General features: G+C 39.9%; 6 non-coding genes and 6 pseudogenes across 6 annotated transcripts; 3 read left to right on the top strand and 9 right to left on the bottom strand.

The window, feature by feature from the left end:
* Nucleotides 1-202: 202 nt before the first annotated feature.
* LOC131348810 (U2 spliceosomal RNA) lies at nt 203-363 on the top strand (annotated as a pseudogene).
* Nucleotides 364-609: 246 nt separating this feature from the next.
* On the top strand, nt 610-719 carry LOC131348788 (U5 spliceosomal RNA). Its single transcript, XR_009203975.1, has one exon. It is a non-coding gene; the product is annotated as a U5 spliceosomal RNA (small nuclear RNA).
* Nucleotides 720-1,076: 357 nt separating this feature from the next.
* LOC131348787 (U5 spliceosomal RNA) lies at nt 1,077-1,191 on the top strand. Its single transcript, XR_009203974.1, has one exon. It is a non-coding gene; the product is annotated as a U5 spliceosomal RNA (small nuclear RNA).
* Nucleotides 1,192-8,165: 6,974 nt separating this feature from the next.
* Nucleotides 8,166-8,280, bottom strand: LOC131348783 (U5 spliceosomal RNA). Its single transcript, XR_009203971.1, has one exon. It is a non-coding gene; the product is annotated as a U5 spliceosomal RNA (small nuclear RNA).
* Nucleotides 8,281-8,529: 249 nt separating this feature from the next.
* On the bottom strand, nt 8,530-8,651 carry LOC131348781 (U2 spliceosomal RNA; annotated as a pseudogene).
* Nucleotides 8,652-10,217: 1,566 nt separating this feature from the next.
* On the bottom strand, nt 10,218-10,332 carry LOC131348782 (U5 spliceosomal RNA). Its single transcript, XR_009203970.1, has one exon. It is a non-coding gene; the product is annotated as a U5 spliceosomal RNA (small nuclear RNA).
* Nucleotides 10,333-11,181: 849 nt separating this feature from the next.
* On the bottom strand, nt 11,182-11,304 carry LOC131348786 (U5 spliceosomal RNA; annotated as a pseudogene).
* A 247-nt stretch (nt 11,305-11,551) lies between these two features.
* On the bottom strand, nt 11,552-11,663 carry LOC131348784 (U5 spliceosomal RNA). The gene has a single exon (XR_009203972.1). It is a non-coding gene; the product is annotated as a U5 spliceosomal RNA (small nuclear RNA).
* Nucleotides 11,664-11,931: 268 nt separating this feature from the next.
* LOC131348803 (U2 spliceosomal RNA) lies at nt 11,932-12,142 on the bottom strand (annotated as a pseudogene).
* A 7,871-nt stretch (nt 12,143-20,013) lies between these two features.
* Nucleotides 20,014-21,267, bottom strand: LOC131348684 (uncharacterized; annotated as a pseudogene).
* Nucleotides 21,268-21,730: 463 nt separating this feature from the next.
* On the bottom strand, nt 21,731-21,845 carry LOC131348785 (U5 spliceosomal RNA). The gene has a single exon (XR_009203973.1). It is a non-coding gene; the product is annotated as a U5 spliceosomal RNA (small nuclear RNA).
* A 262-nt stretch (nt 21,846-22,107) lies between these two features.
* LOC131348811 (U2 spliceosomal RNA) lies at nt 22,108-22,277 on the bottom strand (annotated as a pseudogene).
* Between the last annotated feature and the right edge of the window lie 186 nt (nt 22,278-22,463).

Below are 22,463 nucleotides of genomic sequence, written 5' to 3' on the forward strand. Positions count from 1 at the left end.
AAGGGGCCGGCCTGGTTTTGGGCTTGACTGGGTTTGAGAAGGAGAATAGATGGAATGGGGTTTGTGTTGGATCGCTTCTCAGGCTTTTTAGCTAGGATCTATTGTGTTCACTGGTCTGGCTTTTTGGCCTTGGTCTGGGTTCACATTACAATCCTTAATTTGGCCTTGAGAAGGTGAATGGTTAGGTATGGATATGGGTAGGATTTGGATTGGATCAGAAAAATCCGTTCTAATCAGTTTAATATCTCATACGTCCTCTATATTAAATAGATTTTTAGAGCCGGGAGCCGGAAAAGGGGCTTGCTACGTCTGCTCCGCGGATCGGCCTGGTATTGCAGTACTTCCAGGCTTGGTGCACCATTTTCTGATGTAAAATGAAGGAGAATCAATTACTGAATTACTGATTTATTGACTTACTTACTTACTTACTTACCAAATTATGTCTGCATTCAACCTGCCCTGTTCTCTAGCCTATCTTCACCTCTTTCTGCTCACAACTGTCAGTTGTTGCTCGTCAACCAACCCAAGGGGCCGGCCTTACTCTCATCGATCATTGTGTTTCTCCGACAAGGGTTTCCTGCTGCTGCTTGCCTTTTTTTTTTTTCTTTATAGCTCTGGTTTCTCTTCATTCATAAATCTTTTGATTTTTACTAAAGAGTTCTGTGGAGTGCAACATCAATGAGTTTGATGTATTTTTATGAGCTTTGCACTGGCAAAGTTGTGTATGCTTCAATGTTAAATGGGTAGTTTCCAGGAGTTGGGTCTCATTTGCTTTTGTGACTTTTATTAAAGAGTTCCGTGGAGAGGAACATCAATGAGCTTGATGTATTTTTATGCTTCAGTTTTATTTTATTACTTCTTGGCCTTTTGGCTAACATCAAGTGTTCTCTGCTCTGGCTTTGGGCTGCGACTGTATTCACATTGCACTTCTTAGTCTGGCTTTGAGATGGCGAGTGTGAATGAAAGGATATAAAAAAACGAAAAGAAAAGAAAAAAAAGGGGGCCGGCCTTACCCTCATCGATCATGGTGTTTCCCCGACAAGGGTTTCCTGGTGCTGCTCACCTTTTTTTCTTTATAGCTCTGGATTCTCTTGAGTTGTGCATAAGTCTGTTGCCTTTTACTAAAGAGTTCTGTGGAGAGGAACATCAATGGGTTTGATGTATTTTTATGAGCTTTGCTCTGGCAAAGCTGTGTATGCTTCAATATTAAATGGGTAGTTTCCAGGATTTGGGTCTTATTTGCTTATGTGACTTTATGCATGCCTGTACAGGTGTGGCCTGAGGCTGTCTGTTAAGCAGAGGAGATAAAAGTTTATTGCTTCTTGGCCCTTTGGCTAAGATCAAGTGTTCTCTGTTCTGGTTTTGGGCTTTGACTGGGTTTGAGCAGGAGAATAGATGGAATGGGGTTTGTGTTGGATCGCTTCTCAGGCTTTTTAGCTAGGATCTATTGTGTTCACTGGTCTGGTTTTTTGGCCTTGGTCTGGGTTCACGTTACAATCCTTAGTCTGGCCTTGAGAAGGTGAATGGTTAGGTATGGATATGGGTAGGATTTGGATTGGATCAAAAAAATCTTTTCTAATCAGTTTAATATCCAGAGGTGGACAGTAAAGAAGTACATTTACTTGAGTACTGTACTTAAGTACACTTTTTGAGTATCTGTACTTTACTTGAGTATTATTTTTTCTGGATACTTTTTACTTTAACTTCACTACATTTGAAAGACAAATACTCTACTTTTTACTCCACTACATTTCTGTCAATGTCATTGAGTAGAAAGTAGTTACATTTATCATAGGATGATTTTTTTTTCACTCTTGTAGCGTCACGTGTTGTAAAGTTCAGTGGTTTTCCATAATTTTTTTAACTCAATTGCTGACAAAATGGACGAATATATGCTTTGTATGTTATACACCACCAACGCATTGGTAATGATGTTAGTTAACACACAAAAACGTATGCTGTGTCCAAATTCTCATACGATGTGTCCTAAATGGTATTCAAAAATAGAATTAGTATGCCCCAAGTCGTAGTATACTGAAAAGAGTATTCCAGAAATTCCTGGATGGTCTACTTCCGGTAGAAATTCAAAGTGCAGAACAATGCACACTCTAATGGATAATATTGCCCACAACGCATTGCACACAGGAGGAAGGATCCTGGACAATGGTGTAAATGCATATGAAAACGGTGTAAATGAATTGTGGAAATATATATAACTCTTTGTTAAAGCAGTGTTGCTGTTGGGTGGTTGTACAGCTACAGTTGTTTTCTGACCAGTCTTCATTTACAGACCATTTGATTGAAATGTGCATGAGTGGATACACATAGATGTGTACAGGTACATCTCAAAATTTAGAATATAATGAAAAAGGTCAATATTTTTTGTCACTCAGTTCAGAAAGTGAAACCCATATATTATATAGATTCATTACACATAGAGTGAAATATTTCAAGCATTTATTTCTTGAAATTGTGATGATTATGGCTTACAGATAAGGAAAACCCAAAATTCTGTGTCTCAGAGAATTAGAAGTTCAATATTGGAAAGTCATGGTGTTGCACCCTAATCAGCTAATTACCTCAAAACACCTGCAAAGGTTTCCTGAGCTTTTAAATGGTCTCTCAGTCTGGGTCAGTAGGCTACACAATCATGGGGAAGACTGCTGACTTGACAGTTATCCGGAAGACAGTCAATGACACCCTCCACAAGGAGGGTAAGCCACAAAAGGTAATTGCTAAAGAAGCTGGTTGTTCACAGAGTGCTGTATCCAAGCATATTCATAGAAAGTTGAGTGGAAGGAAAAAGTGTGGTAGGAGAAGGTGCACCAGCAAAAGGGATAACCGCAGCCTTGAGAGGATTGTCAGGCAAAATCCATTCAAGAATTTGGGGGAGCTTAAGACGAATCCTAGACATGGCCTACAAATGTCGCATTCCTCGTGTCAAGCCACTCCTGAACCAGAGACAACGTCAGAAGCATCTTACCTGGGCTGTGGAGAAAAAGAACTGGACTGTTGCTCAGTGGTCCAAAGTCCTCTTTTCAGATGAAAGTAAGTTTTGCATTTCATTTGGAAATCAAGGTCCCAGAGTCTGGAGTAAGAGTGGAGAAGCACAGAATCCATGTTGCTTGAAGTCCAGTGTGAAGTGTCCACAGTCAGTGATGATTTGGGCTGCCATGTTATCTGCTGGTGTTGGTCCACTGTGTTTTCTGAAGTCCACAGTCAACGCAGCCATCTACCAGGAAATCTTAGAGCACTTCATGCTTCCTTCTGCTGAGAAGCTTTATGGAGATGCTGAGTTCATTTTCCAGCAGGACTTGGCACCTGCCCACACTGCTAAAAGTACCATAAGCTGGTTCAATGACCATGGTGTTACTGTGCTTGATTGGCCAGCAAATTCGCCTGACCTGAACCCCATAGAGAGTCTATGGGGTATTGTGAAGAGGAAGATGAGAGACACCAGACCCAACAATGCAGATGACCTGAAGGCCGCTATCAAAGCAACCTGGGCTTCCATTACACCTGAGCAGTGCCACAGGCTGATTGCCTCCATGCCATGCCGCAATGATGCAAAAGGAGGCCCAACCAAGTATTGAGTGCGTAGAAACGAACATACTTTTCAGAAGTCTGACATTTCTCTTTGAAATATTAAATCTTATGTAATATTCTAATTTTCTGAGACACAGAATTTTGGGTTTTCCTTATCTGTAAGCCATAATCATCACAATTTCAAGAAATAAAGGCTTGAAATATTTCACTATGTGTGAGGAATCTATATAATATATGGGTTCACTTTCTGAACTGAGTGACAAAAAATATTGACCTTTTTCATGATATTCTAATTCTTGAGATGTACTGGTACTTTTTTGTTGGGGGTGGTAGGAGCGTTAAATTAAAAATAAATGATTATACCTGTCTTTTTTGTCAATTCAGTTGTTTAATTTCTATATGTTTTGTAACATTCTAAAAGGTTTTAATTCCACAGAAAGTATTGCATACAACAGTGCAACAATAATAAAACAATGTGTTGACATACTTTTGATACTTAAGTACTTTTAAAAACAAGTACTTCTGTACTTTTACTTAAGTAAAAATCTGTCTTTACAACTTTTACTTGTAATGGAGTAATGTTTCACCAGTAGTATTTGTACTTTCACTCAAGTAAGGAAGTTGTGTACTTCATCCAACTTTGCATAACATTCTACCTCAGCTGATTGTTGCACATGCAATAATTGCACTACTTTATACTCTGCACTACTCTGTACACACAATAACACTCTTACTGTACATCTTTTCTGTACATCTTTGTGTGCACACTGCACTGACACTTTACTCCCTGTTCAATTGGACATTTATATTTGCCTTATATATACATCTACAAATATATTTATATATTTATCTTACATATGCACACTGAATACATACTGTATTCATTTGCTACACCATTTCAGAGTTGACCTTTTTATCTACATATATGCATATACTGTACCTTCTATATATTATAGAGTCTACACATATATATTTATTTATATTGTTCTATTTTTCACATATACTATATATATACTGTATTATATTAGTTTATTATATTTTTGTTTTTATATTTGTTTTTTTTATATTTAGTTTATATAGCAGTTTTTATATTTGTATACATTATATATTATATTACTATTTTAGTATTATTTTTTATTTTTCATTATTTATAATATTTACTGCTATATTGATACTATATATATATATATGTATATATAACTTTACGAAAATAACTTAAAAGTCAAGTGTCAGATATGCATATGCAAATATATGTCTATGTATGTATATATAAATATATATGTATATAATATATATATATATATATATATATATATATATATATATATATATATATATATATATATATTTATATATACATACATAGACATATATTTGCATATGCATATCTGACACTTGACTTTTAAGTTATTTTCGTTTGTGAATTCCACCATTTAATTTCCCTACTTTTCCCTATATATTTTAACTATATCCCCTGTTTTTCATGTCCACACTTTAAATTTTTCTGTTTTACTATTTCTTTTTTATGTAAGATGTCGTACTGTGTATGATTTTGTATGTGACCAATAAAATTTGAATTTTATATATATATATATATATATATATATATATATATATATATATATATATATTTTTTTCTTTTTTTTTTTTTTTTTTTTTCTGTATCTGATTGTTTGCTCAGAGACATTCACACCACGCCTGTTGGAGGTCATTTTGGAGGGCTCCGGCAGTGCTTGTCCTGTTCCTCCTTGCACAAAGAAGCAGATACACCAGTCCTTCTGAAGGGTTAAGAACCTTCTACAGCCATATCCAGCTCTCCTAGAGTAACTGCCTGTTTCCTGGAATCTCCTCCATGCTCTTGAGACTGTGCTGGGAGACACAGCAAACCTTCTGCCAATGGCAGAGTATGTGAACTATGATATGAAATGTGATTGTTTACATTAAAAAGCAAAAATTCATAAGAAACATGGAAACAGTGATGAAAAGTATGAACTTTTATATAAAATATGATTGGTTACATTAAAATGCAAAAATTCATAAGAAACATTGGAACAGTGATAAAAAATAGTTATATTTCAGGGTGTATGTAAGAGATACCCTTTGGCGTAGTTTGATGCAAGTGTGCCCGGACACCTTCCTTTCGTCTGGTCTCCATGGGATTGCTGTGATCAGCCTGAGAAAGAGCACAGAGAAACATTAGTTAGTTCTTGGCTGTAGTATAGACACGGCCACACAGCTATTACAGATAGCTTTAATCTCATAGGGCCCGTGCCACCAAGGAGAGAACGCGCTTTGCTTTACAAAGACACGTATCATTATCATGTCTCCTTCTGAAAATTTTGTTTGATGGATTGAAATGAGCATCATTAGTCAGGTCAGACTGTTGCTGTCTCAGCACAGCCTGAGCCTGCAACACTTTCAGCCTTTCTTGAAGCTGTTTCAGCAAAGTCTGCTGTGTTGCAAGCATCAGAGGCCCCAAGTCGGATGGAGAAATTTCTGGATCAATGGGCAGTTTCATTACCCTTCCAGTCATAAGCTCTTATGGGCTAACACCTGTAGCTTTAGATGGGGTTGCTTGCAATACAGTCAGAACTGTGGGCAATGCATCAATCCACTTGTTTTGGTGCTGAATTACTGGTTTACTGTGGCACACACAATGCATGTACTACGCTATCTTTCAATTTTAGATGCCATCCCTTGCCACGAGAATTGTCTCTGTATTAGCTGCATTGTTTTTTGTAGCGGATACATGCGAATAATCATGATATAATTAGATTATTGGTTTCTGGAGTGTTTCAGGGACTATATATTTGTCATCTCTTTGATTTACTGTGAAGGCCAACTTCCATAGGTCTTCTTGATTACTTTAAAGGATCAAAATGCATTTTTGATGTCAAGTACAGAAAACCAAGAAGGATTAGTGGAAACTTGGGCTAAAATGGTAGAAGGATCTGTCACTTTCGGTGTAGCCTTGGGCAACACGCGATTAAGACACTGATAATCAATACACAAACGCCATTTACCATTAGGTTTAGGCACTGGTAAACACGGGGAACTTTTTTCCTCATCTCAAGTTGTTTCACTATCTCATGAATGGTGGGTAAGGCTCCATTTCCTTCTGCCAACCATTATGTTGTGGCTACAGAACAAGTTTTATTCTACTTCAGTCTGGAATCTATTTTAGAGGCCCATTCCACTAGTGCCCGATTTTCAGGTGTCTCTGCGCCATGGATCAATGCTTGTTGAATGCGGGATACTGCATTATTTTTTAAAAGCTGTAGTAAAAGTAAATGCATGTGTGCAGCTGACTAGGGCAGCTTTCTGTGACTTTTTTCACGTTTGGGGTCAACTATGATATGAAATGTGATTGTTTACATTAAAATGCCAAAATTCATAAGAAACATAGGAAAGTCATAAAAAATATGAATTTTGACATGAAATATGATTTTTTTCATCAAAGTGCAAAAATTCATGAGAAACATGGAAACAGTGATATTCTATGAAAATTCACTTAACAAAGTCAACTTTCATCATTTTTCATCGAACTGGCTCGTTTCCTGCCTCAGCACAGTGTGCTCTCTGCATTGTGCTTCTCTGGGGCTGAAAATGCGATTCCGCAAGTCTCAGCGCTCTACGAGCAAGGGAAAGCAGTTTTTCAGACAAACGAATGTGTGCAGCTGAATGATGCAGTTTTAGTTGACTTTTTTCACGTTTGTGGTCGACTTTGATATGAAAAGTGATTGTTCACTTTAAAATGCCAAAATTCATAAGAAACAAAGGAAAGTCATCAAAAATATGAATTTTGATATGAAATATGATTTTTTTCATCAAAGTGCCAAAATTCATAAGAAACATGGAAACAGTGATATTCCATGAAAATTCACTTAACAAAGTCAACTTTCATAATTTTTCATCGAACTGGCTCGTTTCCTGCCTCGGTGCAATGTGCTCTCTGCATTGTGCTTCTCTGGCGCTGAAAATGCGATTCCGCAAGTCTCAGCGCTCTAGGAGCAAGGGAAAGCGGTTTTTCAGACAAACGCATGTGTGCAGCTGAATGGGACAGATTTCTTTGACTTTTTACACATTTGGGGTCGACTATGATATGAAAAGTGATTGTTTACTTTAAAATACCAAAATTCATGAGATACATAGGAAAGTGATAAAAATATGAATTTTGGTATTTTTAGTCTTCTCAAGGCCAGACTAAGGATTGTAAACGTGAACCCAGACCAAGGCCAAAAATCCAGACCAGTGAACACAATAGCTAAAAAGACTGAGAAGCGATCCAATACAAACCCCATTCCATCTGTTCTCCTTCTCAAACCAAGTCAAAGCCCCAAAAAAGACCAGAGAACACTTGATCTTAGCCAAAAGGCCAAGAAGCAATAAACTTTTATCTCCTCTGCTTAACGTACAGCCTCAGGCCACACCTATACAGGCATGCATAAAGTCACTTAAGCAAATAAGACCCAACTCCTGGAAACTACCCATTTAGCATTGAAGCATAAAAATAGATCAAGCTCATTGATGTTTCTCTCCACTGACATCTTTAATAAAAGTCACATAAGCAAATAAGACCCAACTCCTGGAAACAATCCATTTAACATTGAAGCATACACAGTGTTGCCAGAACAAAACTCATAAAAATACATCAAACTCATTGATGTTCCTCTCCACAGAAATATTTAATAAAAGGCGAAAGATTTATGCGTGATTTAAGAGAAACCAGATTTATAAAGAAAAAAAGGCGAGCAGCACCAGGAAACCCTTGTCGGAGAAACACGATGATCGATGAGGGTAAGGCTGGCCCCTTGGGTTGGTTGACGAGCAACAACTGACAGTGGTGAGCAGAAAGAGGTGAAGATAGGCTATGGAACAGGGCAGGTTGAATGCAGACATAATTTGGTAAGTAAGTAAGTAAGTAAGTAAGTAAGTCAATAAATCAGTAATTCAGTAATTGATTCTCCTTCATTTTACATCAGAAAATGGTGCACCAAGCCTGGAAGTACTGCAATACCAGGCCGATCTGCGGAGCGGACGTAGCAAGCCCCTTTTCCGGCTCCCAGCTCTAACAATCTGTTTAATATAGAGGACGTACGAGATATTATTTGTTATGTCATGTGGGGGTAAGTCCAGAAAGTCCAGATTCTAGGTGTACTGGTTGAGGGCCTGAATGGCCTGCGAGAAGAAGCTCCTCCTCCTTCTCTCTGTGTTCGCCTTCCAGGAATGGAAATGTTTCCCTGACCTCAACAGAGAGAAGAGTCCATTGTTGGGATGGCTGAGGTGCTTCATTATCTTCCTGGCTTTGGTCCAGCACCGCTTGCTGTATATAGTGTCCAGGTCAGGAAGCTCGGTGCGGATGGTACGCTCGGCTGATCGCACCACCCTCTGGAGAGCTTGCCTGTCCTGTTTGGTGCTGTTCCCAAACCAGGCTGTGATACTTCCCGTCAGGATGCTCTCAGTGGTGCAGGTGTAGAATGTCTTTAGCACCTTTGAGGGCAGTTTAAAGTCCTTCAGGCACCTGAGATGATAAAGACGCTGCCGGGCTTTCTTCACCAGCGTGTTAATGTGACAGGACCATGTCAGGTCCTGCGTGATGTAAACACCTAGGTATCGGAAACTGTCCACTCTCTCCACTGGGGTCCCGTTGATAGTGAGGGGCTGGTAATTCCTCTCCTGCTTTGTGCTAAAGTCCACTATCAGCTCCTTAGTCTTGTTGACGTTCAGGAGGAGATTGTTGACCTGGCACCATGTCTCCAGGTTTTTAATCTCCTCTAGGTAGGCCGTCTCGTCGGAGATCAGGCCCACCACTACAGTATCGTCCGCAAACTTCACGATGTCGGTGGAGCTGGAAGTGGCCACACAGTCAAAGGTGTACAGAGAGTACAGCAGGGGGCTCAGAACACAACCCTGGGGGGCTCCAGTGCTGAGGGTGAGTGAGGGTGAGACATGGTTGCCCACCCGTACTGCCTGAGGTCTGGCTCGCAGGAAGTTGGAGATCCACCGACACAGGGATGGGCTAAGGCCCAGGATCTCCAACTTAGTGGTGAGTATGGAGGGAATTATGGTGTTAAATGCTGAACTGTAGTCGACAAACAGCATTTTGACATAATTCCCCCTTCTGCTGTCCAGATGGCTCAGGGCTGCGTGATGGAGGTGTGTGATGGCGTCCTGAGTAGATCGGTTAGGACGGTACACGAACTGTAGCGGGTCCAAGGTGTCAGGTAAGGAAGAAGTGATGAAGTCTCTGATGAGTCTTTCGAAGCACTTCATAACCACTGAGGTCAGGGCCACTGGATGGTAGTTTTTCAGGCAGACGGGCTGGGGTTTCTTGGGGGCAGGAACAATGGTGGACCGTTTGAAGCATGTCGGGATTGTAGACTGTTCCAGGGAGAGGTTGAAGATCTCAGTGAACACAGGATCAAGCTGGTCAGCACAGGCCTTCAGGACCCGACCCGTGATGCCATCTGGTCCTGCTGCTTTCCTGGTGTTCACTCTCCTGAATGCCTTTCTCACGTTGTCCTCTCCGACATGCTCCTCGTGTGTGCTGCCTATAGCACTGTTAGCACTGCTAATGTCATTAGCACTGTGAGCTGCAGCCTCGAAGTGAGCATAAAAGGTGTTTAGCTCGTCTGCCAGAGAAGCTACCCATTTAACATTGAAGCATACACAGCCTTGCCAGAGCAAAGCTCATAAAAATACATCAAGCTCATTGATGCTCCACTCCACAGAAAACTTTAATAAAAGGCAAAAGATTTATGCGTGACTTAAGAGAAACCAAAGCTATAAAGAAAAAAAGGCTAGCAGCACAAAGAAACCCTTGTCGGGGAAACACAATGCTCGATGAGGGTAAGGCCGGCCCCTTTTTTTTCCTTTCTTTTTTTTATATCCTTTCCGTCACACTCGCCTTCTCAAAGCCAGACTAAGAAGTGCAATGTGAATACAGTCACAGCCCAAAGCCAGACCAAGAAGTGCAATGTGAATACAGTCACTTTTTTATTTATTTATTTATTTTTAATTAAAATCAGTTTGCACAAGAAAAAAAACAAAAAACAAAAAAAACTTCAACACATTTCCAATCAGTCCCCTAAAATAAATAGGACAATCCTTCTCCCCATCGCTCCCTACCCCCCACCAACACTCATACATCCTTACAATAGTAATTGGAACCAAAAAAACCACAGACATTCTATGAAGGAAAAACAAAGACATCACACTTACACTATTGCAAAACACACACACAAAAAAAGACAAAAACAAAAACAAACCCAAAATACACATAAACAGTAAACAGACAAAAAGAGGCTGAGGGAAAACAAAAAGAGAAAATGTAAAAGAAAACAAAACAAATAAAAAAAAGACCCACTTATCCCGACCCTCCTCCCCCCAACTCCACCCATCCATCCACCTGGGGCTCCAAGAGGCGGAAAAAACCTTGGCTCTGCCCAACCCTACAAGGTGTGTAGACGGCTATGGCTCTCAATTTTGAGCCCCTGAAAGAGCCATCCATGCACAACACTCTCCCCGGCACTACTGTAACCGCAGGCCCAGTCAAAGGAGCCAAAAAGTATCCCAACTCCATCTCCCTTCCCATCCCCTACCCCCGGCCGAGTGTCGCTCTCCCGCTGCATGGCTTAAGATACTAGACTTGATCCTAGCCAAAAAGCAGAGAAGCAATAGCCCATTGAAGTTCCTTGCCACAGAAATCTTTAATAAAAGGCAAAAGATTTATGCATGACTGAAGAGAAACCAGAGCTATAAAGAAAAAAAGCCAAGCACCAGGAAACCCTCGTCGGAGAAACATGATCGATGAGAGTAAGGCCAGCCCCTTTTTTTTCTTTCTTTTTTTATATCCTTTCCGTCACACTCACCTTCTCAAATCCAGACTAAGAAGTGCAATGTGAATACAGTCACTTTTTTTTATATATCCTTTTTGTCATACTCTCCTTCTCAAAGCCAGACTAAGAAGTGCAATGTGAATACAGTCACAGCCCAAAGCCAGACCAGAGAACACTTGATCTTAGCCAAAAGGCATCAAACTCATTGATGTTCCTCTCCACGGAAATCTTTAATAAAAGGCAAAAGATTTATGCATGACTTAAGAGAAACAAGAGCTATAAGGAAAAAAAAGGCGAGCAGCACCAGGAAACCCTTGTCGGAGAAACACAATGCTCGATGAGGGTAAGGCTTTGGTTGGTTGAGTGGAGAAAGGGTGGGGAAAGGTTGACAAGCAACAACTGACAGTGGTGAGGTGAAGATAGGCTAGGGAACAGGGCAGGTTGAATGCAGACATAAATTGGTAAGTAAGTAAGTAAGTAAGTAAGTAAGTAATTAAGTCAATAAATCAGTAATTCAGTAATTGATTCTCCTTCATTTTACATCAGAAAATGGTGCACCAAGCCTGGAAGTACTGCAATACCAGGCCGATCCGCGGAGTGGACGTAGCAAGCCCCTTTTCCGGCTCCCAGCTCTAAAAATCTGTTTAATATAGAGGACGTATCAGATATTAAACTGATAAGAACAGATTTTTTTTCCAGTCCAAATCCTACCCATATCCATACCTAACCATTAACCTTCTCAAGGCCAGACTAAGGATTGTAACGTGAACCCAGACCAAGGCCAAAAAGCCAGACCAGTGAACACAATAGATCCTAGCTAAAAAGCCTGAGAAGCGATCCTACACAAACCCCATTCCATCTATTCTCCTTCTCAAACCCAGTCAAAGCCCAAAACCAGACCAGAGAACACTTGATCTTAGCCAAAAGGCCAAGAAGCAATAAACTTTTATCTCCTCTGCTTAACGGACAGCCTCAGGCCACACTTATACAGGCATGCACAAAATTAATAAGAAACATGGAAACGGTGATATTCCATGAAAATTCACTTAACATTCATTTTTCATTGAACAGACTTGTTTCCTGCCACAGTGCAGAGTGCTCTCTGCATTGTGCTTCTCTGGCGCTGAAAATGCGATTCCGCAAGTCTCACCGCTCTATGAGCAAGGGAAAACGGTTTTTCAGGCAAATGCATGTGTGCAGCTGAATGGTGCAGTTTTCTTTGACTTTTTTCACACGTTTGGGGTCAACTATGATATGAAATGTGATTGTTTACATTTGTAAGGACCACCCGCTGGCCCAACGACGGAATCCAGCAGCATGGGTTAAGGGATCTCGTATTCTATCTTTCCTTTGCACTTGTAGAAGAATTTGTTTAATTCATTAAAATTTCGATTCATCCATTGAGTTCTGTGTATAATGATAATCTGACTCCAGTTAATAATTAATATAAGTTATTAATATAAAATCACCCTGTGCCTAGCAGTTTTACTGCCGTTAAAAGTCAACAAGAATTCCCTAATCTAAACCGAATCAATGCCTTGACCGGGGGATGACCAAAGTTCTGACTGAAGACACACACACACACACACATACACACACACACCCACACACGCACACACACACACACAAAGCGTCTGGAAACGCTCATCCTGACCCCCACACGCACACACATAAGGAGAGTTCAATACAACAAGGAGAAGTTTCAATAAAACAATAGTAAAACCCTACCTGACCCATGCCTAACACACCTGTATATATTCCCCCTATGCTTTTATATTTTTATTGTTGTATTACCACTCATGACCTATTGTTCTGTGTTTTCATGAAACAGAACATGTTTCATAAGATAAGATTATATGTTTAATTGCCTATACCCAGTTTCCTCTCCTGTCATGCTGTCTCTTTCGTGTCTACTATCAAAATGATCCGCTTTTACTTTTATAAGTAATGGTGTATGCCATGTGGTCATCCAAGTACATAATATGAGCCTATGATACTTTAATTGAAACTATGCAAATGAGTGACTGAGCGGAGACAAAGAAACTTTTCCCTCCAAAAGTTTCAGGTATTGGATTTGTCACTCTGAAAAACTGGGCGCGACCAAGGGATGAATAAAAACCCTAAGCACCCATCTATCTCAGCTTTTTGTCCAGCTCAGCTTTTTGCTCTGCTCAGCTCAGTTCGGCTTGGCTCAGCTCGGCTCAGCCCCGCGGTCGGGGGGCCCCGTGCGCCTTTTCTTCCTGGCACGACCTCTTCTATCGTTACCGCTTGCTTCTCTTATATACATACCACTGTAGGACAAAATTTTGTTCCAGGTGTCTTTATCTCCGTCACTATAAAGGTCTCTCTGCCAGATCAGTCTTAGGTTTTCACAGTTATTATCATCCATCCTTAAACAGAGTTGATCAAATTTTGATGCTTTTTGAAGGTGCCTTGGTAATTCATAAAACGTTTCTAAAATATTTTTATTTTGTTTCATAGGGACCTTCGTTTCCAAGCAGTGTCTAAATTGTAGATATTTCCAGAAATTATTATGGCCTTCTAACTGAAATTTTTCTTTCAAATTATTATAAGACAAAAGCTTACCATTACTAAATAAATAATTTAAAGCACATTTTCCACTTCTAAACCACTGTCTCCAAAACAACGGCTTTTTCCCTACTTTAACATATGGGTTATTCCACACTGACGAGTAATGTTGACACCAGTGAGAAATCTGACACTTTTTGTGGGCAATTTTCCAAACCTCTTTAGAGTGAAGCAGTATTGGGTTGGTCATATGATGTTGCAAGTCCCCCTCTGGGTTTTGTGAAAAGGCCTCTATTGGCTGAAAAGGAGAAGTAAGTTGTTGTTCTATTAATACCCAATCTAAATCTAAATCTTCATTCCCCCAGTGCCTAGCGAGCTTAGACATTTCAAATGCTACTTTATAGATCTCTACATTAGGTAATGCTAAACCTCCCCTATCTCTAGGCAAACATAATTTATTAACCCCAATCCTGGGTCTTTTACCTTCCCATAAAACATTCTTAACCATAGCATTATATTGTTTATTTATCTGAGGAGGCATGGTAACTGGGACCATTCCTGATATATAATTAAACTGTGGCACTACCACCATCTTTATTATATTAATCTTTCCCCATAAAGTTAAGCTTTTTCCAACTATCTAATTTAGCCTGCATTTTCTGTAACAAAGGTTCCATATTCAAATACAATATATTCTCTAAATTAGGGCTCAATTGGATACCCAAATATTTAATTCCTTTATTCATCCACTTGAATTTAAATGCACTAACTGAGGAAGAAAAGCTCCTGATACTGGCATAGCCTCTGACTTATGCCAGTTGATTTTATATCCTGAAAATTTTGAATAAGATTCAATCACATTAAGAATTACTGGTAAGGAACATGCTGGGTCTTTAATTAAAAGCAATATGTCATCAGCATATAACAGTAATTTGTGTTCTCTGCCCCCTGCAAATACCCCGTTAATTCTGATGTCTTCTCTAATCATTGAGGCAAGCGGTTCTAAAGCTAATATAAAAAGTAGTGGACTGAGAGGGCAGCCCTGACGAGTAGACCTAGATAAATTAAAGAAAGATGAGGTTATTCCATTAGTTATTATGGCTGCTTTAGGATTGGAGTTAAAATTTTTAACCCACTTCACAAAACTTCTCTAAGGCAGCAAACAAAAAACCCCATTCTACCCTATCAAAAGCTTTTTCAGCATCGAGTGATATTGCAGCAATGGGGTCTAGATTAGAATGATTCATCCACATAAGATGCAATAGCCTCCTTATATTGTCAGTCGAGGATCTATTTCTAATAAAGCCCACCTGGTCTTTATATATGATTTTAGGTATAATACCTTCTAACCGAGTGGCTAATAATTTTGTTAATACTTTGAAGTCTACATTTAATAAACTTATTGGACGGTAATTAGCAGGATCTATCGTATCTCTTCCTGGTTTTGGTATGAGAGTTATTAAAGCTTCATTAAAACTTTCAGGCAGCATATTGTCCTGAAGTACTTCTGAATATACACTATATTGCCAAAAGTATTCGCTCACCTGCCTTGACTCCCATATGAACTTAAGTGACATCCCATTCCTAATCCATAGGGTTCAATATGACGTCGGTCCACCCTTTGCAGCTATAACAGCTTCAACTCTTCTGGGAAGGCTGTCCACAAGGTTTAGGAGTGTGTTTATGGGAATTTTTCACCATTCTTCCAGAAGCGCATTTGTGAGGTCACACACTGATGTGGACGAGAAGGCCTGGCTCTCAGTCTCCGCTCTAATTCATCCCAAAAGTGTTCTATCGGGTTGAGGTCAGGACTCTGTGCAGGCCAGTCAAGTTCCTCCACACCAGACTCTGTCATCCATGTCTTTATGGACCTTGCTTTGTGCACTGGTGCACAGTCATGTTGGAAGAGGAAGGGGCCAGCTCCAAACTGTTCCCACAAAGTTGGGAGCATAGAATTGTCCAAAATGTCTTGGTATGCTGAAGCATTCAGAGTTCCTTTCACTGGAACTAAGGGGTCAAGCCTAGCTCCTGAAAAACAACCCCACACCATAATCCCCCCTCCACCAAACTTTACACTTGGCACAATGCAGTCAGACAAGTACCGTTCTCCTGGCAACCGCCAAACCCAGACTCGTCCATCAGATTGCCAGATGGAGAAGCGCGATTCGTCACTCCAGAGAACGCGTCTCCACTGCTCTAGAGTCCAGTGGCGGCGTGCTTTACACCACTGTATCCGACGCTTTGCATTGCACTTGGTGATGTATGGCTTGGATGCAGCTGCTCGACCATAGAAACCCATTCCATGAAGCTCTCTGCGCACTGTTCTTGAGCTAATCTGAAGGCCACATGAAGTTTGGAGGTCTGTAGCGATTGACTCTGCAGAAAGTTGGCGACCTCTTCGCACTATGCGCCTCAGCATCCGCTGACCCCGCTCCGTCAGTTTACGTGGCCTACCACTTCGTGGCTGAGTTGCTGTCGTTCCCGAACACTTCCACATTCTTATAATACAGCTGACAGTTGACTGTGGAATATTTAGGAGCGAGGAAATTTCACGACTGGATTTGTTGCACAGGTGGCATCCTATCTCAGTTCCACGCTGGAATTCACTGAGCTCCTGAGAGCGACCCATTCTTTCACAAATGTTTGTAAAAACAGTCTGTATGCCTAGGTGCTTGATTTTATACACCTGTGTGATTTTATACACCACATCTTCATTTCTAGTTTTAACTCCACCTGTGCATGATCTGTCAGTGATATAACTCCAATAACACAGTCGAGAACAGAGTCAGTTAACGAGTTAGAGATCAGGAAATAATCCATTCTCGAGAAGGATTTATGACAATTTGAGAAGAATGTGTATTCCTTTTCTCGTGGGTTAACCAGTCTCCAAATATCTGTTAGTCCATTGTCATCCTTCAGAGCATGAATAGCAGCCGTATCTCTGGGGCTAGGTCTGATGTTCTTTTGACTTCTGTCCAGGATGCTATCCATAGTTTGATTAAAGTCACCTCCAAGTATAACATATCCCTCAAGGTTAGCCAAAATTTTGTTTACCTCATAAAAGAATTCGGGATCCTCCCTATTTGGCGCATTTATATTACACAGCACTACTTGAACATCATTGAGCTTCGCTTCTATGCAAAGTATACGGTCCTCCTTGTCTTTATATTGATTCATTAATACAAACTGTATTTTTTTCCTCACTAGTATGACCACTCCACTCCTCTTGCTTGATACCGAATTATGAAAAACATGTCCGACCTAGTCACGTCTCAATTTCAGGGCTTCCCTTTTGTCCTTAAAATGTGTTTCTTGCAAAAAAGCAATATCAGCTTTTCTAATCTTAAGGTATGTAAGTACTTTCTTCCTTTTAACAGGTGACCCACAGCCATTTATATTCCAAGTTATGATATTTACAACTTGTCTATCCATTACACACTAATAAAGTATGATACTGTGCACCTCTTGTGCTTAAAAGCAGATTCACTGTTGTGCTCCAGATAAAAATAATAAATAACCCTTGGACATACAAACTGGTATTATATCCAGTCATTTCTGATTGAAAACCAACAGTCAAACTTCCAACATTTTTGTGAACAATAGAACCTTGAAAAACATACAAAGCACAAATAAAAAAGAAAAATAGGAACTCAAAACACTGCCCTTAAGGGGCAGCAATCCCACTTGCGGGTGTAACATTTTGGTCCGTGATGCTCTCAGTCACTGCATTCGCTAACTCGGGAAGACAGACCCCACAGCTTTCCCGGACCCACCTTCTGAACTGATTATTATAATGCTTCAACTTACATATTTCCAGTGATTTACTTATCAGTTCTTTGTAGTCGAATGTGCTCCTTTATATATCTTTCAGCTTCCATGTGATCCGTGAAACTTTGCTTTTTCCCCTTCCAAGTAAATTTAAGTGTCGCTGGATGAGCCAAGGTACATCGAACCACGTGGTCCCAGAGTAACTTCTTCACTGCAGAGAATTTTTTCGTCATCATTGCTCTATCCCTCGACATGTCCTCAAAAAAGGACAGTTTGTATTCCTCCCATTGTAATCCTTTGCTCTTTTTCGCTTCAGCCAGGACTCTTTCTCTCGCAGTATAGCGCAAAAAGTTCACCAACATGACCCGGGGACGTTGATCATTGTTAGGCTTAGGTCCGAAGCTCCGGTGGCTGCGCTCTATCACGAACATCGGTCCAGTCAACCCGAACCCCTCTGACAGGATCTTTAGTATGTACTTATGCATTTTGTATCCTGCTTCTTTCCCCTCTTTAAGGCCGACTATTTTGATATTATTCCGTCTGCTACGATTTTCCAAATCCTCGGTTTTATTCCAGAGCTCATTCACAAGTTTCACCGTTTTCTCATTGTCATCAGTCAAACAATTCGACACATCCTCTACATGTGAAATACGATTCTCAGCTTCGTGGAGTCTAGCCTGTACCGACTAATTGCATCTTTAAGTTCTGTAGTTGTCACTTTAATGGTAGTCACATCATTTCCTACTCCCTGCAAAGTAGCGTTCATCTTGCTAATTTCAGTAAAAGATCTTCCAACTTTGGGTTTTGATTACCTGACTCTGGTGACGAGGAGTCGTTAGCTTCTGAGCTCGTTGTTTTCAAGCGTGTTTGAACCCCTCGAATTGGTTGCTTGGAATATGTCATCTTTTTGCTTGTCGTTTATTTTAAGTAAAAAGTGAGTTATCAGTCGAAATTTGTTTGAATTTGCGAAGCAGGTATAATAAACGATCAATTTAATGGTGGGTATTCAGAGCCGTACTCTAGCATGCTGCCATTTCCCAACTTGTCATCACATGACTCTCCTAGATCCGCAATTTTAAGATGAAGCCCCTTTATTAAGGCGAATCCTAATTACCTTGACGATTCTCACACGGTTGTAATCAAAACTAGATTTGAAACTTGCTATATTTGATCTCTTCTCTAGTTCCTTATCTCTTTCTCTCTCTCACTCTCTGTCTCGTTCTGATTTCCTCCATATTCCCTTCCTTAATCTCAATCTCTCTTTGCCTACTTATCCCCTCTCTATAATCCTTATCCTGTCTTTTATGTATGTGTGTTGTAGTTAGTATGTGTTGTGTGTTTTTTTTTATTAAATGCATTTTATTCACGAGTGATTGTCTCTGTGCTTTGCTCACAATTTCGGGGTCCCTGAACATTGCTCTTGCAACGTGCTAAATTACAGCTAGTACTTTATAAAGTAGTTATTCTTTCTTGGCCAGGAAGATAACTTTCCCTGGAATTAATACATAATTATACTGTCTGGTCGCTTGACGAACAAATCAAATAATTGTGTTATTGATTGTCTAACAGTTAGTTCTAAAACCCCATTTGAATATTCATAATTAATTATAACCAGTTATAATTACACTTAAATATTTAAATTTTGAGCTAAATTCATTACAAGAATTTAGAGGGTTGACTATTCTTAATTTATTAAGTAGATAGAAAACTGAAATGATTTATTTAAACTTAAACCTGGGTTTCTCCATACAAATTTAAGTTTCAGATTGTTCTAATTTAACTTTAAACCGAGGCATTCTGCATTCAAGTTTAATTCGAGGCTACTCCATTCCAACACAAACCTAGGTTTCTCCATTCCGATTAAAGTTCACAATCTAAGATTAAAGAGGTGTATAATAATGATATTCCATAGGCTCAGAATAAGTCAAAATTAACAATTTTATTTTGCCAGGCAGGTTCCACTTAAATCAGTCTATTCAATTAGAAAAATACCAAACACAGTAACAATTAAAGTTAAAGTTATTATTAAAGTTAAAGTCATACCTGGCAACAGAGACACATAATAATAGTGTGGAAAGTTCTGAATGCAGATGCTTCCCTGAGTCTTTTGCCAATGCACCTTATATACCCAGAAGAGACAAAGGGTCATACAATCTATGAGTCCACAGAAGACCTGGTTTTGGATGGGTCGTATGGATCTGGCTTTTAGTTTTGGTTCACACCAAATGGGTTGTAAAGGACATAGTTCAGATTGTTGTCTTGTGACCTGCGAGGGGGTTGAATAAGGTCATAAGGACATATCTCCAACAGGAGTACAGACTATGTGTAAACTTTAGTATACTCTGATTTGGAGAGTGGGGCCGGGGAAACTTGAATTTGACAAGATCTCTGCTGTTCCCTTGGCCAGGTTTGCTTCCGCCTGAGCCTGGTTCAGATGATACTCAGTCTGTAGTATAGTTTGTTGTACCAAATATATTGTGTCCATTAGAGCTTTTGTGCTAAGTTCAAAGAAAGTGTCTTCCCACCATGGGGGAACATCTGTGTCCAGTGCTATCCTCCCCAAGATATTTATCTGACCCATTGAGAAATCCTCTGTAACCTCCAAGCAGAAGGTATGGTTTGCAGGGCAGGTCAGACCGCCATAGGTGAAGGAGTTCATTTCACTGACGAAACACCACTGTGTGTGAGATACTTGACTCGCATCAGCATGACCATGCCTGAACATTGATCAGCTTAGTATCATTGGAAGAGAAGGGTTGTAGTAAAGTATTACATGTACAAATAACATAACTGGAAGTTTCATGACAACAGGTGCGAGTGGTAAACAAGGTCTCATCCCCTTTTAAAGTCATATATCCTGTTAGGTGGTCCCATTTAGTGATCTGATTCTTCACTACTACACCTATAGAACATATAGTCGTGGAGTTCAAAAATACTTGCTCTGGGTGTATAAAAGGAAAATTGGCAAAAACCCCAATGCAGCCGGTGCGATCATTCCCAGTGTATAAGATCAAAGTAGACAGTAATTCAGAGTATTTAATATCTTTCATCTGTTCTGATGCATACCATCTATGCAAGTCTAAAATTTCTATAAGATCATTTAAAGCATGCCTAGGTGTCTTGAAAAGATGAAGGTCTAAAATTTCTTGTCTTGCAGCAGTAAAGAAATCCTGTACATATGATCTGCAGGCTAAGTCACGTTCGATGGTATGGCTTTGATTGAATAATGTATGGCTGACCAATAGAAGTGCCTGCGCTTCAGATCTAACAGATTTGATGATATTTTCATTGCTATTGGTGATGTGTTAAAAACCAGTGGCCACCTGGTTTGCCAACTAAGCTGAGAATTGTGATTGTCCTGTTATATTGTAAGTGTTGGCAATTGAATTCACAGAGCCAAAGAGACCTGCTAAATCTCCAAACAGATCTCGCTTAAAACGTACAGGTGGAATTTGGACTGCAAGCCTGCCTTTCGTAATTGGAGATTAAATCATCAATTCGTGACTGTAGCTGTTTAATCATCCTCACTACAATGTTTCACAAAAGCAGACAAAATATTTGAAATGTTATAGGTTACATGCGTCATTATCAAATGTACATCATGCAATAAAATCGTATTAATGTTTCCCTTAATAAAACAACCTGGAGGGATTGGATATAATTTTGGGCATTGTTTAGGCTTAATTAGAAATCCTACCCATATCCATACCTAACCATTGGCCTTCTCAAGGCCAGGCTAAGGATTGTAACGTGAACCCAGACCAAGGCCAAAAAGCCAGACCAGTGAACACAATAGATCCTAGCTAAAAAGCCTGAGAAGCGATCCAACACAAACCCCATTCCATCTATTCTCCTTCTCAAACCCAGTCAAAGCCCAAAACCAGACCAGAGAACACTTGATCTTAGCCAAAAGGCCAAGAAGCAATAAACTTTTATCTTCTCTGCTTAACGGACAGCCTCAGGCCACACCTATACAGGCATGCATAAAGTCACATGACCAAATAAGACCCAACTCCTGGAAACTACCCATTTATCATTGAACCATACACAGCCTTGCCAGAGCAAAGCTCACAAAAATACATCAAACTCATTGATGTTCCTATCCATGTAAATCTTTAATAAAAGGGGAAAAATTTATGCATGACTGAAGAGAAACCAGAGCTATGAAGAGGAAAAAGCCAAGCAGCACCGGGAAACCCTTGTCAGAGAAACACAATGCTTGATGAGGGTGAGGCAGGCCCCTTTGGTGTGGTTGAGTGCAAAAAGGGGTGGGGAAAGGTTGACGAGCAACAACTGACAGTGGTGAGCAGAAAGAGGTGAAGATAGGCTAGGGAACAGGGCGGGTTGAATGCAGACATAATTTGATAAGTAAGTAAGTAAGTAAGTCAGTAAGTCAGTAAAATTTTCTCCTTCATTTTACATCAGAAAATGGTGCACCAAGCCTGGAAGTACTGCAATACCAGGCCGATCCACAGAGCGAATGTAGTAAGGCCCTTTTCCGGCTCCCAGCTCTAAAAATCTGTTTAATATAGAGGACGTATCAGATATTAAATTGATAAGAACAGTTTATTTTTTTAATCCAAATCCTACGCATATCCATACCTAACCATTCACCTTCTCAAGGACAGACTAAGGATTGTAATGTGAACCCAGACCAAGGCCAAACAACCAGACCAGTGAAAACAATAGATCCTAGCTAAAAAGCCTGAGAAGCGATCCTACACAAACCCCATTCCATCTATTCTCCTTCTCAAACCCAATCAAAGCCCAAAACCAGACCAG

This window comes from Hemibagrus wyckioides, linkage group LG28 (genome assembly GCF_019097595.1).
Source record: "Hemibagrus wyckioides isolate EC202008001 linkage group LG28, SWU_Hwy_1.0, whole genome shotgun sequence".
Classification (NCBI taxonomy): Eukaryota; Metazoa; Chordata; class Actinopteri; order Siluriformes; family Bagridae; genus Hemibagrus; species Hemibagrus wyckioides.